The 16,326-nt window shown below is 40.6% G+C and overlaps 1 long non-coding RNA gene across 2 annotated transcripts in view; it reads right to left on the reverse strand.

The window, feature by feature from the left end:
• The window catches only part of LOC108351966 (uncharacterized), a 103,430-nt gene that overhangs the window by 71,587 nt on the left and 15,517 nt on the right, over positions 1 to 16,326 (reverse strand). For both annotated transcript variants that reach the window (XR_005489227.2, XR_005489228.2), the window contains exon 2: positions 403 to 577. This is a non-coding gene — a long non-coding RNA (uncharacterized LOC108351966). The remainder of the gene's footprint in view (positions 1 to 402; positions 578 to 16,326) is intronic.

A 16,326-nucleotide genomic window follows, 5' to 3' on the forward strand; every position in this document is an offset into this window, starting at 1 on the left:
AGCTTTTACTAAAGCACTTGCTGAACACAGCCCTGACACTCACAACCCTTGTGCTTTACCAAGCTGCCGCTGAATGAATGCTTTGATGAAGAACACAGATGGTGGGAGATACCATTGAAAATATCCTCAGCTGTCCTTCTAGTGCCTGAGATGCGTCACTGTGTTCAGAACGCAGGGATTTCGTAAGAGCATCGCCCCTGGCAAAGGTTTGTATAACAAAGAGCAGAGGAGAAGGGGGAAAATGGAAAAAAGGGTATGGAATCTCTTTGCTCCATCCTGGGTGACACACCCAAATCTAAAGGAAAGCCCTGGTGCTTAAAGGTACACTCCGAGAGATGAACTAACTCACGGAAAGGCACAGCATCCCTACAAAAGAGATCTGAACACCCATCCTCTGCTGACCTGGGTTTCTGGGGCTATGGTAATCCGTCCTTTCTTCTCACACTCCTGTATTGTTCCCCATGCACTGACCATGTAGTAGAAATCATTTGTGGTCCAGCACTGTGGCTCCCAAGGCAGTTCTGGGCATGTGGCCAGCCACCTCAAGAACAGAAGAGGGCAGCTGCTCCTGTATGCTCTGCAAAATATGAAAGAAGAAAGAGGTCTAAATGTCACTGTGTCCTCTCACAGGCGACAAAAAACAGAGCTTATCAGAGTTTCCGACAGGGCCTGCATAGTCCATTTAAACACGTTCAAATTAACAGGCTGTGTTGACTGAAGGGTGTACTTCTCTCTGTGTTGGATAAAACCTAATTTAGATGTGGTGGTACCAGGCTGGGAGCACATTCGTCCAATGAAGTAAACAAATGTTATTGCCTTCACTTAGAGAGTCTTGCCCAATTAGGTTGATTGCAGTGGTCACAAAGATGTATCCTGAATGTAGAAGTGGGGTAGGCATGTTCAGATTTGTTATGTAATATTTATAGACTGTGGTAAAACTTCCGATGATTCAAAATATACAATCACGGATTTCCGCAGACTAGCAGAATGCGACCCACATGTTTGCTAAAAGTGAGAAGCAGAACCAACAAATTCCTGACATTTGCGTTGATAAGACCTTCTCCGGGAAATTGTAAACTCCTGCTGGAAACTGGTATTTTAAACAATGGCAAAGCAGCTTGTCTCTGTCACCTGTGAGCTTTACCTTAAATCACAACTTGGTCTTTGCCTGACTTTCGAAACTCTATCATTTTCTTCCTGGCTGACTGACTGACGGGAGCACGTTCTGTGTGGAAATAACATGGCTTTCAGGTAACCTATAGACGTAATTATATCATACCCAAAGTCCTACTGGCAATCTGATTTTCTTAGATATGGCCATGATGAAATGCAGTATTTACCATATTTCTGCAACTATGATGGGCTAGGTCAAGGTTGTTGTTGTTGTTGTTGTTGTTTTTATTTTATTTTTTATATGAACCAAAAAAAAAACCTTTTAAACAACAGCTACTCATGTTTACTATAGGATATATATGTATAGTAATCGAGTTGATAGAATAGGTTTGGCATAATAATAAAAACATCAAAGGTAAAAGAGAGTGAAATTGTAGAGGTGGCTTTAACCTCCCCAGGCCTTAGTTTCTTCCTGTAAAGTTAAGGAGTTGTCCTGTGCAATGTAATAGCCATAAACCATCTGTGATCTTGGATTGTTTGGCCCTGTAGGCAGTGGCCAACTTAGAAAAAGACCTGGTCCACCATGGCACTCCCTTATAGCTATTTGAAACCAAACCTACCAGAGTCACAGAGAACAGAAACACAATCAAAACTGGAGCAACAGTAAAGGAATGAAATGAAGAACTATTACTAGGTACACATACACACACACACACATACACAGACACATATGCACACATACATTAATTGACAAATAGAAATCATATTGACATTTAAAATAAATATTTACTTCAAGTTCTTGTGCATAATAATCCATGTTTTAGGAGACCTAACTCACTGTTTATGAGAATGTCCCACTCGGCATCTTTGAGTGTAGAAATTGGACCTAATTTTGGAATAGAAGAGAGTCAAGGTGGGTATTCTCCTCCGTCTACATGACCTAAAAATGGGATAGAGTCACCAACATCAAACACCATTTTAATTGCATTTGGCTTGGTATCAAGCTTTTTTTTTTTCTGTTGATGGCTGACCTAATTGATTTGCTGTCTTGCATCTGTACATTCTTAACATGGGCTGGATCGCTAATAGAGTGCATGGTCTGTTCTCGGTACCAATATTTTATTCAACTACTCCATCCTTGCTTAAGTAATCATTCATCAGCTGCCAGAACCTATAAGCATATGGATCACTATGTAGAGACTGGATCAAATATGTTCAGGGTACTATCTCACAGACTTTAAATGTCTGAGATTGATAAGGGGTATATTTCTGGATCCTCCATGAGAGATATTGATTAAGCGAGAGTGGTGGGAGCCAAAAAAATTCAATTGCTACCAGGATTTTCAGGTGACTGTTGCAAATGAAGAAGGTTTCATTCTGAACATTCCTAGCATGCATTGATGAGGGCCACAGACCTTCCTACACTTGTTGCTTCCAGTCCTTTCCTAGGTCCTCTACCTTCCCCATCCATCATTTTTATGCCCAGTCTCTCTACAGCCCTGCCAACTGGCCTGTGCACTTGTCCCTTAAAAGGCCATGGACTGGCCTTGAACATCACCACAAAACAACACTATAATAGAGCTGTCTCTTCCAGGCTGAACCTGACCAATGATGTCTTTAGTCAGAGCGGCTGTGATCACTCCCTTAAGGAAGGAGTAAAAAAGCCCCCAATGTCCACGAGATCCTCTCAAAGCACCTTTCCTCCTTGAAATCCTGTAAAATGCACACGATTAACTGTGGCTAATCTCTTTGGAGGTATACCTATGTGGTGCCCAGAGGTCTTGTCAGGAGTGCAGTTTTATGTGAGTCATTCATGCCATCACTGGGGCTGTGGTGCAGCTTCCTCTAAGTCACAGATACTGAATGTGTGACTCGTCAACACGCATACTTCTGTATGTAACCCCATTAAAGGCATTTGTTCACCACATGGGATATGGATAAATCCTCCTATGGTAGGATGGAATCCTCTGTATCTGGAGGGATATACACGGGTATTTCTCACACAGAAAAACTCATGGAAGAAAGAGTAGAGATGAGGTAGCAATTATGCATATATCAATTTACTACCCTAGTCAAGGCAGAGTTTCAAGAGCCCCTTAGACTTGAAATGGTCTTTTATGAAAACAAAATCACCTTTGTTTGATGACATTTTACATAGTCATGTTCTATAGAAGACCCAGCTAGTATTTTAATAGATCTACTGGACTACCCTGGAATACGTTATTTAGGTAGTTGAAAGAAATCTAGATTCAATCAGCTTAAGAACCATTATGCTGGAACACCCTATGGTATATGAAGAAGATTTCTTTCTTAAAGTACTGAGCCACTGAAGTCAAAGCAGAGATGGCTAATTAGGAGAGTCAGAATGGTGCCACATTCTGGGGTAAATAATGAATCGTTTAATCAATCTACTCATAAGCTTTTATCAAACCTCTTTGCATGGGGTCACCTGGGCGTTTACTAAATCGAACCATCCCACAGATAGGAAAGCACAGATGGAAAATGATTTGAAGAAAAAAAATCTGAACTTTTGGGTATTTTGTTTGATTCATTCCTTTCCATAATTGTAAAATGCATGTGGGGGTAAAATTTATGATCCCCGTGCAGTAGAGAAGCATTGCCTTAGGGTAGGGGGTGACGGGACCAACTGCTGGTTCCTGAAATGTGGTTAGGATGTGGATTTAAAGAAGACCCTATCAGGCCTTTATTCTATAAAATACCTAGACAAATAAATCTGAGGCATCTAAGGGTAATGGCAGCTTGAGAGATAATGGATATTCAATCTGGGAGATGGGAGGGAGATAAAACCTTGGCGAGGGTATGTTTAAAAAAAAAAAGAAAGAAAAGAAAAGAAACTCAGACGGCCTGTTAAACTGCAGGATACACTAGTCTCTATAAATTTTCAAAGAGTGTCCTGGGTTTCATCCAGGAGGCTGCCGCAGATGAGATATACACTGCTAAAACTCTCCCTCGGTCTTTGAGAAATTTTAGGGCAGGTTCATGTAATGTATACCTCATGCCTGGGGTCAATCACCAGTAGTTCTTGGCAGAACGCATCGCAATCTGTAATGCACTTAAAAGAAAGGAGCAAAAGCCTCCACATTTTACTGCAAATCTGAGATGGGTTCCCTACCTGTCTCCTATCCAATATGGGCCAAACATTAAAAGAGAAAATAGGGATAACCCATTAATATTTGTGTATGTGTATTCCCAGGAAGGTTCTATTTTACCTAATTCATTTGCAGAAAATACTCTTTCAACTCATAGGATACAGGAGTTTAATGTAGTGTTTTGTATATGCTTCAAGGTGCTCAGTCATCTGTACTATAACCCTTTGAGCCAATACCTACACTACAGACAAAGTGGTTTTTCATTAATATTGATTTTTTCTCAGATTTCCTAGATGCTATAGGGATAGGGAGAGGGCATAAATGAATGAAGCGCTTTACAGTCTGTATATAGAACAAAAGTCAACTGACCTGGGGACTTGGAATCATCATGTGCTTGTTCTGGTCAAATGAGAAAGACTGCCCATCTGACATACAATGGTTAACATCATCTGAATGATAATAAATGCTCACTGTTACAAGACACATCTTTAGATTTTTTCATAGGCAATGCACTGATATTGCTGACCATATTAATAAATAGAATACTAGTTGGGGAGATCGGGTACATCTTTTTTCAAGGGGGCAAAAACGTCTATGCTATGTCTTCAAATTACCCTTTATGGTAAGGGACAATCATGGGACTCTTAGTTTCTAATGTGAGAAATATTCATTGCAAAGATGACGCAGTATTAAGAAATTACAAATGAAAAATCCCAAAGAAATGTAGATGGACCTTAGCCAGATGGACGGGCCTTTTTTGTGTTTACTGATATTTTTAAAAAGGACCTTCAGATGTGTGCCATACATTCAAGCTATGCATCTCATTATGCTATATATTTCATTAGGCTATAGGCTTCATTAGACACTCAAATCAAGAATCTCATTACACAAACCAGACACACATCTCATTATGCCGTGCATGTCATTAAGATCCCAGTCAGGAACAGATGTAAAATAGACACATTTCAGCAAGGCTTTGACGCTAACCCACATGGCACTCTCATCAACAACCGAGCAAGGATGGACCAACAATTGGGTGACTTTTGAATGACACTTGGCAAACAGAAACCAGCTCACACAAGCACTGTGAAATAACTGAGAGGAAAAAATAGCTTGGTGCCAAAGTCCACTTTCCTGTCCACTCTGAGAATCCCTTCCTACTGTCAATCAGAAATCACCTATCGGAGGAAAGCTGGTGATGGGCTGGAAGAGGACATGTGTCTGTAACAATGCAGTCATCTGTCATGAGGACACACACAACAAAGGGGACCATCAATGTCACCTTGTGGTCCCAGGAACCGTGGCTGTCTGACTTCCCAGTCGGCATCTTTATGGATAGACTCCAGGACGGCATTCTTGGTTAAGTAGTATATCTGTGGTCAGTAATGATAAAATCCCAACTCACAGTAACATAAGATTAGGCCATTAAAAAAAGTCCAGAGGTGTGAGTCTTTCAAGCCTGCCTAACACTAGCCAAAGGTAACACCATCTCTGTGGACATGTGTTCTCTGTCCCTCGGATCTGATTCACTGGGTGTCACCTTCATCATTAGCTACACTTTCTACATGAGAAAGGTGAAAGTGGTTCTAAGCTTTCCAGTCAACTCCATAGCTCACGATTTTAATAAAGTATAGTGAATATCTTCTAAAAGAGGCAACCCAATCCTGAAGTATAATTCTAGCAAGAACCTTGGAAGAGGGAGGACATAACCTCAGTTACTCCCACTAGTTCCTATGCCTTCTCTAAAGAATTGACAAGGACAAGGACCTTAAGCCAGGAGGGTGACTGATAGATGCAAACACATTTATTTCCTATCCCTGATTCATAGATAATAGGTATTGAGAGTGCAATAAATGTACAATCTGAGAATTTGGGAATCTTTGTTCTTGCTCACATAAAAAACAAATGTTTGTGACAGTGAGTAAGGGATGACCCTGTATCACAGGACCTGAATAAATAACAGGGCTCTATCTTAAGCTACTACCAAATGAGAATAATTCTTTCTTCTAGTAGTTTAAGCTAGTGTGACTTTTATAAGCCATCAAGCACATTGCTTGGAATAGCTGGAAGCATTTTCTGTAACTACTGGCTGATATATTTTAAGAAGGTTTAAACTGAAGAAGATGAACACACCAAAAAGTCCAAATTAGTGGCACGGCATTTGCCTAGCATTCAGCAGAGTTTGAGTTTGGTTCCTAAAACTGCCAAAAACAAAAGAAAAATCAAACACACAAAAAAACAAAAGCATTAAAAAAAACAACCAAACAAACAAAACCTAGGGAGAAAAGATAATTGATCAATTCCAGTCATGGGTGCAAATGACATGTTGAAGAGCTTCTACAAAGTAAATTGTGAACAGGACATTACGGAGAGTCCTCGAGATTCCTCTTTGGTTAAAATTAGGACAGGGAGGAAGACGTGGAATAGAGGAGGAGTGGGGAGGAGCCATGAAGGTCAAAATTACTGAAGGCAAAATGCTTCAACTTCATGGCCTGCCTGGGGCTTTCCCCAGGTAGCACTCTGCAACTCTGAATAAATACAAAATGTTCTCATCTAGAATGAAAGTAGTTTTGTTATACAGGACTGTGAAGTGATGTCCAACCAAAAACAGGTATTACAGATTTTTTTTCCAGTGGACTTTGCTGCCCGTATTACACTGAGAAAAGCAATATCAATATAGCTATGACCTACATGTCCTTGCAAAACTCTAGGCTGTGCAAACACTGAGTGTACACATTTCTTCTACATTCTTTTGAGATGAAGTGCTGCCTTTATGGCCTGTTCACAGCAGACAAAGCAGGTTCCTTTTCCAGCGGAGGAATTTTCTCTCAGAATGGGATGGCTGGAAGATGTTGGAGTAGAATATGATGCTGGGTCAACTTTAAGCTTCATGTTATAATGGACTCCCTGGGGTACCATGCTTCCCTGAAACCAAAGAAATAAACCATTTTTCCTTTGTAATTGATTCTTAATCTAAGAACGCCCAGGGATAGAAGAATTTGATACATTAGAGTTGCTAGAAGTTGCAAACATCTTACGTAGTCAAGAATCATTCATTCTTATTTATTATTAAAAGGTGAATACAATGACTAATAAATCAAAAATGATTAAAATTTTAATCTTTTAAAATTTAAATTTTTATCTTTCTTCCCTGACCCCTTTTTGTTTGATATAGTTTGCCTTTGAACATTTTGTTTTCAGTCTCCATTTAGAATGATTGACTGTTTCAATTCTTAGTTCTTTCTTGGCCCTTCGTAGCATTACCATTTCTTTGGTTCAATCACTAGTTTTGAACTAAGAGAGAAAAAGGACACGTGCCTGTAACAATTTTACTTGTGATTCAGAATCCGAAGCAGCTATCTTTGGCTCTTTTACTTAATCAGTATAATTTTGAAAACTCAGATTGGATTATAAGTACAGGGTTTAAAGAAAAAAAAAGTCCATTTGTTTGCTCAGCAATTGTGACAGGATGCTCAAGACCTGCACAGGTTTGCACCAGATAAAACCCCAGCACTGAATCAGGGGAAGTAGACATAAGCCTCACCCCTAACCAAGAAGCTGCTCGCAATTGATACCTGCTGGGAAAGAGAAAACAGTGTTCTCCAGTGGAGTATCAAAGGGTATATCAAACATACTCTGGGGCAGGCCCAATGGCCAAGAATGACCAACACAAAACAGACTCCAGGGAGCATGTGGCACGTGTGTGTGTGTGTGTGTGTGTGTGTGTGTGTGTGTGTGTGTTAGAGATGGAGAAAGAAATAGTTTTGTCTTGCTCATTTTCATTTTCTGTTTATTTTTATGAGAGAGAGAGAGAGAGAGAGAAAGAGAGAGAGAAATAACATGAAGTTGAATGGGTAGAGAGGTGAGAAGGAGCTGGGAGAAATTGGGGGAGTGAAATGAATATGATCAAATATCTTGTATGAAAAATATTAGTGTCGATATGTTAGCTAGGAGATTTATCGGTGAACAATCCTGAATAGAAGGATGCCATGTCACAATTTCCTTTCCTGTTACTGTGATACAATGCCCTGATAAAGCAACTTTAGATAGGAAGAGTTTGTTCAGGCTCAAGGGTTCAGGCCTTCAGAGTGGAGAACTCAAGGTGGCAGGAGCTTAAAGCTGTTGAACACATCACATCCACACTCAGCAAATAGAAAATGGTAGACAAGGGGCTGGGGATTTAGCTCAGTGGTAGAGCGCTTACCTAGGAGGCGCAAGGCCCTGGGTTCGGTCCCCAGCTCCGAAAAAAAGAACCAAGAAAAAAAAAAAGAAAAAGAAAATGGTAGACACATACTGACGCCCAGCTCACTTTATCTATACAGTCTAGAATCCCTACTAGGGAATACTGCCTCCCAAAGTGGGCAGGGCCTCTCAGTTCAACTAATACAATCAAGATAATTCCACACATACATGCCCAGTGGTCCTTTCCCTAGGTAATTCAAGGTTCTTTTAAGTTGACAATTAGCACTAAGCATCACCATGTGAAATTCTGAAAACCTTTGCATCTGTGCTGTCCGGTAATGAGCTTTTGAATGTGTGTCAATGACAATGATGGGTCTACAGACAGCTCTGCTTCTAGATATCATTTAGGAGATGGTTCAGTGAGAGTCTCTCTCAAAGAACCATTTTTGGTGGTGATGGTAGTGTTTTTGTTTGTTTGATTTGTTTTGCTCCCCCCCCCCTTTTTTTTTTTTTGAGTGGCAGGAAAAGAAATAGGGACTATGTAGCCAGGTCATTTGACAGCAATGGCAACATATATAAGTCTGCTGACCAACTGTCCCTTCTGGACCTTTCTTGATTTGAGCCAGAGTTGCCTGGCGGTATGTTTGGCTCAAAAATGTGAGCAGAAACACTTGCTGTTCGGAGCTGGAGTCCTTTACTTACACGGTCTCTCTGCTCTCCTAACAATCCCAGGTTGACATCTCCATGTTGTTGAGAAACACTTGCCACTTGGGTCTCCTTTTACATCCACAATAAATAATATTTAGACTTTCAAAGCTGGAAGGACTTGCTCAGAAGGCTAAGGTGGCAGCATATGTCGGCAAAAAAAAAGCATTCTGACCTTTGGGTGAACAGAAGAATTTAAAAAGCTATTGTTAAAATGTGGCACAGGGAAAGCATGATTTAAATGTAAATCTTTTATCTCCAAAGCCATAAAAGACTATGCCTTGGAGGTACAAGAAAATACAAGCTCTAATGTGCAGCATATAAAAAAAAATTAAAACATTTAGTGCTGCAGCAAATCTACTTTTCTGAACTGCATTTTCTCCATAAAGCGCTTAGAGTATATAGTATTTTATATATATTTAAAATGAGTTGTTCTTTAACCATCTCATCTCCAGTTTCTCAGGCTTGGGTTGTAAAACTTGGAATCTTAGCTCCCTGGCAACCCTGCCTCTCTCTTGCTCTTTATCTCCAAGATTGCCCTGTGCCTTTCAACCTGTAAGGACTTGAGTGCCCTTAGTAAGCAAATCAACACCTTGGATACTCTCCAGCCCCATAGGATGCAGAAATCTCTGGGAAGGAGAGAATCTAGATCAAAGGTCATAGTTCCATATCCACATTCCTTGACCTGCTCCATGGTTGGGGGGGGGGAGGGGTAAGAAATAAAAAGCAGGCAATTATTTGGACTAAGCCCCAGGTGAAGTGGGCTCCTGGCAGGCATGGTATATGGGCCGCAGATTGAGCTCAGTTGGAGCTCAGGTTCTTGCCCAGACTTTCCTCCTCCTTCTCCATATGGCTCTCTTGGTGCTGATTAGTACCTCTTTCTAAATCAAAGCTGCTTGCTCCTTTAGGAGTTCCCCACCCTTCCCCCATGCTCACCTTCCCATGGTGATGGCTGATCTACTTTGGCTCTTGGATCTGGCAGACTTCTTTCCTCGGTGTCTCCAAAAGAAAGACATTTCTTGTGCAGACCTAACTTGATATCTCTTTTATATGAAATAAAGCACTCAGAGAGCACCTTGACCTAGGAATGCCACCTTTTGGGTCTGCAACCATGACAAACAATAGACATTTGATCACTTTTGTCACAAAGAAATGTGATTTACACATTTTTGCATTCTGAATTTATTTCTTTAACACTCTGCATAACTTAAAGTTAATTTTCTCTACCAAGAAGACAGTCCTACTGTCCTCCTCTAAATCCAGACTAGAAAGGTTTATCTCCTATGAAGTCTTACCCACATTCTTCTTCATATAGCCTCAATGCCATGAGTGAAGGATGATATTCAAAAATGTTATATTCATTCCTTTCCCCACTTGACTCTAGAACTATTGAGAACAGACTATGTTTATTGCATTTTTTGTTGTGTTTATAATTCCAGAGTAGTGCTGGATATTTAAGGCCACAGTGCTATTTTTGTTAGCTTTGAAGGTTATGAGCCAATGATTTCCAAGAAGCCTGCACATTCATTTTTTATACTATTTGTACAAGGTATTTTTAGTTATTATTTCAAAATCTTTACATTTCCTACAAATTATCTGTCACTAGCCAGTCTTTTTCTGCTTACTGTTCTTCAAGTATCATCCTCTCACTTGGCGTTCACTTGCTCGGCCATGGTGGTCACACATATACTCAGAACAACTTCAATATATCCCCCACTGAGCTAGCTAGCTTTCTGCTAACTTGACATGAGTTAGAGTCATCTGGGAAGTAGGAACCTCATGAACTAGTACATCCTTCACATTGGTCTGTAGGCAAGCCTGTAGGAAATTTTCTTGATTAATGATTAATATGGAAGGGCCCTACCCACACTAAGCAGTGCTACCCTGGGCAGGTGGTCCTGAGGTGTATTAGAAAGCAGGCTAGCAAGCCCGCAAGTAAACAGTGCTTGCCCATGACGTTACTTCAGTTCCTGACTTCAGGTTGCTGCCTTGAGTCCTTGCCCTGACTTCTGTTCATGACAAACATCAACTGTATGCGAAGTTAACCCTTTCCTCCCCAACTTGCTTTGGGTCATGATGTTTATGTCATAGCAGAAGAAACATGACTAGCACACTCACACACATTCTTGTTCAACAATAAACATGTACCCTAAATAAATTTATTGTGAAAATAGGACCAGAAGCTTTTCCATATCCTTAAGCACATATGACTGTATATGTAGCAACTGTCTATCACTTTATCCCTTAAAACCATTGTCCCTGTGAAGTATTGCCATCCTTTCTCATATTTAAACAATATGAAGCTCCCACTACACAACAGATGGCTATTGATCCACTCTACCACATACAGGGCCAACACTACCATTAGTCAAATGGCTACAATTTTTTCTGTTGCCATCAAAATGCTTCTCGGCTATGGTTTCAACCTTCATCACCTCCAAACTCATGCTGGAGTTTAACTGTCACTGAAACACTCTTGAGGAGGAGAAATCTCAGTGCTTGACTAGGTCATAAGGGATCCACCCTCAGAGTCAGGATAGGCACCGGTGTAAAAGGGAATTGTTCGTCCCACCGTGGCCCCATGTCTTCCTTCCTGACCCTCTGCTGTGGAATGGTGCAACAAGAAATCCTTGCCCAGTGTTCAGAAGCAGCTCCTTGCGTTTGAATTTCCCAGATTCCAGAAGTATGTACCTGCCTATTTGTTATATATTGTTTAGTCTTGGTTTTTCTGTAGTAACACAAATCAAATAAGACATTGTCCAATCACCCAACAGTCTTCGTTTTTGAAATCTAGCCTGAGGTCATTATATATTTTTAAAAAATTTATAGAAATATTTTTCTACTGGATCAGATACTAATCTAGAAAATATTACATTTAAAGATAATTTGTGGAATAGATAATGGTATCATGTCAATATCGAATTTCTAAAATTTAAAATAAGATGTTGCCATGTAGAAAATTATTAATTTTAGGGAAATATAAAGGGAAGACTTTGATGTATTAGGACAGAAAGGGACAGTTTGTTCTCAAATAGTTTAGAAGTGTCTGTGTTGGTGTTGGGGCATGGGCATAAAAGAATAAAATGTAAACAATTGAGGTGAAAGCTAATGGAAGTCTCTCATACTGATCCTGCAACATTTTCTCTATGTTTAAAATTACGTGAAAACAAAATACGATCACACAAAGCTCTCCACTGAGTTATTTATAAAAGTGAGAGAGGAAAGTGGAAACAACCCACATGCTAAAAATAGGAGATGGGCTAATTAAATTATGCTGCATTTGCATGATGAAAGAAAGGCATTAAGAGTGTCTACCATAAAAACCCAACCCAACCCAAACAAACAAACAAACAAACAAAAAAAACAGTCAAAGAAATGGAAGGATGTCTAATTTATAGCAGAATAAAAATAGTTGAATAAAGTTGCAAATATAATATTAGCTTTCTAAAACCATGAAATTTATCAATCATTAATGGGGGATTTTTCTTTTCTATCATATCATATTGTTCCCTTTCTCATACATCTAAACTGACTATTGTATATTAATTTTATAGAAAATAAAAATGCCTTAATTCCTGGTCTTTGTTTTCTTTTTCTAGGATGTATTTGATGACTAGGTCATAAGGGATTGAAAACACTAGTTTACTAGAAAGGCTAGTTATAACGCTACTCAGTGTCAGCACGGTGCACATACATCAACCTGCTCTGTACGACCTTCTCCAAGCCTGTACTCTCTGTTCGCATAGTAAGCCTTCAGCGTGGGGAAATGCACTGTTGCTATTGTTTTCAAGTAGTTCTGAGTCACGTGGGAAAGCTGCCTGTGTGCTGGGAGGCTTTCTACTCTGGACCCTTGGCAGGGTTTGAAGTAACAGCTTAGTGATCAGGAAACCCGAATTTGAAAAGTGACTCATAACTGACTCCATGACCTTGCAAGAATTCTTACATCTCTCTGAGCTCTAGTTTTCTCATCCATAAAATTGGCATGTTAGCACTTAGCTTGTCATGTAGCTATAAAGATAACGGGATAAGTCGTGCAGTTGATGTGTGGTACACCTCCAACATGTCAGGCACTAGTGCCACTGAGGAGATTATCTCTTGATCTTTGCCATTCTAAGGCAAAGGAGAATGTGTATTCAAGCCCAGGTCCTGCACAAACATCCTGAGATTTGCTCGATTTTTGATGCTAAAGAAAAGATAAAGAGAGGACAAATTAGAAAGGCATCCTGTTAATAAGGTTGAGGTTTTAGCAAGTCATGTTCTACCTAGAAATTCAGAAACATGTTTCTCCAATTCCAAAAGAAATGTGTTCCTGTTCTTTTGCCAAAGGGCAAAAAAATTAAAGGTAGTCCACCAAACCAACCAAAGCATTTCTTTGGAATTCTCTTCCCTGCAATGCCACTCATAGAGAGCTGCTCGCTACAAATCTCTTCCTGTCCTACTTTTCTCCGTTCTGTGACAAGATGCAAAGCATGCGTCCATCCTGTCATCAACTGGAGCTACTCAAACTGTGAACCAAAAGAGGCTTTTCCTCTGTAAATGAGCTGTCTCCAGAATGTTGTTACAGTGATGGGAAGCTATCACAGTCCATGAACCCAGAAAATCAACTCGAAATATATTTCAAAATTCCCAAACAATGCATACATTCACCTTTCAGGAAACTTTGAGAATATTTGGGTTCCTGAATGAAGATGCTCCTGTCTTAGTGCTTTAATATTGCTAGCCCATTTGTGTGTGTGTTGGGGGCTGGGGGTGGGGTGGGGTGGAGACAAACAAAAAAATATTTTGTAAACTTCCAATAAACTAAAACCATTTTAGTACAAACCTGCCCAAAATTATATCCCCAGATCAAGTTGTTAAAGGGTAAAAACAGAAAGACCAAATAATTCTAATGGCCAAAGCAGAAAGAAAGGAGTCTGTGAGAGTGAACATGCTTCCAGCTTCTAGAGCCCTCCTCCTGGCCAAAAACCACCTTCCCTCTCCTTCCCCCTCTCCCCCTGCCTCTCCCTCTCCCACTCTTTCTCACCTCTAATTCTTCTCTTCCCTCTTTCCTTTCTCTTTCTCTCTCTTTCCCCCTCCTTTTCTGACCCCTTTTCCCTGTCCCCCACTCTTTCTTTACTCAGGCTCTCCCACTAGACCTTATTTCCTGTCCTCTAGCAGAGCTTAGCTGAAAGCAAATAAGTCCACAAATACCAACTGACAATAATGATGTACTCTGCTTCACTCCAGGGGTGTCTGTAAGGAAAACATGCATATGCACACGTGTCACAAGGAGATTAAGCTCTAACAATGAACTAATCAACGCTGAGTTTGAGGTTTAATCTTATGTTTTCATTCACTGTTTGTTGTGTGTATGCAATACGCATGCCAAATCTCAAAGAACTTATAGTGCACAGGAGTAAGGAAACAGTCAGATTGTCTGTTTGAGGTAGGCTTTTCCTGTGTAACATCCACTGGCTTGGAACTCACTATGTAGTCCCATTTGCCTTAAACTCAGGGCCAGCCATCCTTGTATATATGCATGTGCTACCTATCAAGCTTTCAAAATAATTCAGTATAAAATGAAGTTTATTTGGGAGATGGGAAGGGGATCTCGGGAAGAGAGTAGAGGCAGAGAAAGAAAGGGGAAAGGGAAGGACAGAAAGAGAGGGGAGAGAGAAACAAGAGGCTAGCTAGGAACACACAGGGAGAGGGGGGATAGGGGAGAGAGGACAGGTAGACAGTGTTGATCAAATATACATTAGTCCAACTTCAGTTCAGGTCAATACCGAGTTACCCAAAGCATGGAGAAAAGCTCCTCTGAGGAGGGAATGGAGGTGCCTGAGAATTACCAGGGAGCAGCCAGACAGCACTGCTCATTCCTCAGCCCCTATGTGGTATGTGGGATACCTGCCCCACAGGTGTTGATGGTGCAGCTTAGAGCAGAACAGTTGAGAGCTTAGCCAGGGTAAACCCTCCAGTTATGGCAGACAGAACGGTACCCCTACCCTTTTAGTCCCGGCTCAGTCTTCCTCCTCCAAAATGACACTAATGGTGTCACTCATTCTTCTTAGATGGAGCGTAGATCATGTGACTGGAAAGTCTCAGATACAATCTGAACAGCTTCACTATCATGTAAGAACTCAAACTAAGCCCCTTCTTCCTCCTTTTGGGGAGAATGGAAACTGGTAGTCCAATTCTTCAACCACCTGTTATTTATGAGAAAAATAGATAGAACATCAGCTCACTAGAAAAAAATACAAGTAGTTATTTTATGTTGTTTTCAACTTTTAGAAATCTTTAGGCCTGGAGAGATGGCTCAGAGGTTAAGAGTACTGACTGCTCTTCCAAAGGTCCTGAGTTCAAATCCCAGCAACCACATGGTGGCTCCCAACCATCTGTAATGGGATCTGATGCCCTCTTCTGGTGTGTTATAAACACCAGAAGACAGTTATGGTGTACTTATATATAATAAATAAATAAAAACGATTAAAAAAAACCGAAATCTTTAGATGTTAACAGAAAGAACATCTGATTTCAACAAAGCCAGAAAGCAAGTTTTTGACATCACTGTTTTGAAATCCCAAAACTCTATTTGTAGGTTCATTTAGTGAGAGTTATCTTCCTATTATAGTTGGTCACAGTAAGGAGACCTGGGAAATATAAATGTTAGCACTTCAGAGCTGCTGCCTTCAAATATGTCAAATATGTCTAACTCTGGTTGAAGGGACTGCAGTGGAAAAGAGCAACTTGTTTTCAATTAAGTTCTGCCAAGGGACATGTTAGTCACCTCATCCAGCCCTGAAAGCAAAGGACAAAGTGGACCACCAGACCAAAGAAGTGGCTGCTGATGGCCTGGGGATTGACTCAGTGATGGCCAACAGCCAGGTACACAGACACCAAAGTGGCTGCTGGGTTCCAAGAAAGAAATGGCACGGGTTGTCAGGAATTCAGGGGAGAGGTAGGGACAGTACCAGAAGAGAAGCTGAAGTCAGAAGTAAGTTGCAAAGCTTGATTCTGTTACTCCCGATGGTGAGGCACCCGGCTATTTAGAGAAGACATGCTGCACATCGGAATTGCTCTTTGGGTACATAACTAGGGATCTGGATGTGGATTAGGAAATGTTTACAGAAGGATTCTTATGATGAGAACAGGTCGAAAATAAAGGAACACACACACACACACACACACACACACAGAGAGAGAGAGAGAGAGAGAGAGAGAGAGAGAGGAGAGAGAG

This window comes from Rattus norvegicus, chromosome 9 (genome assembly GCF_036323735.1).
Source record: "Rattus norvegicus strain BN/NHsdMcwi chromosome 9, GRCr8, whole genome shotgun sequence".
Lineage (NCBI taxonomy): Eukaryota > Metazoa > Chordata > Mammalia > Rodentia > Muridae > Rattus > Rattus norvegicus.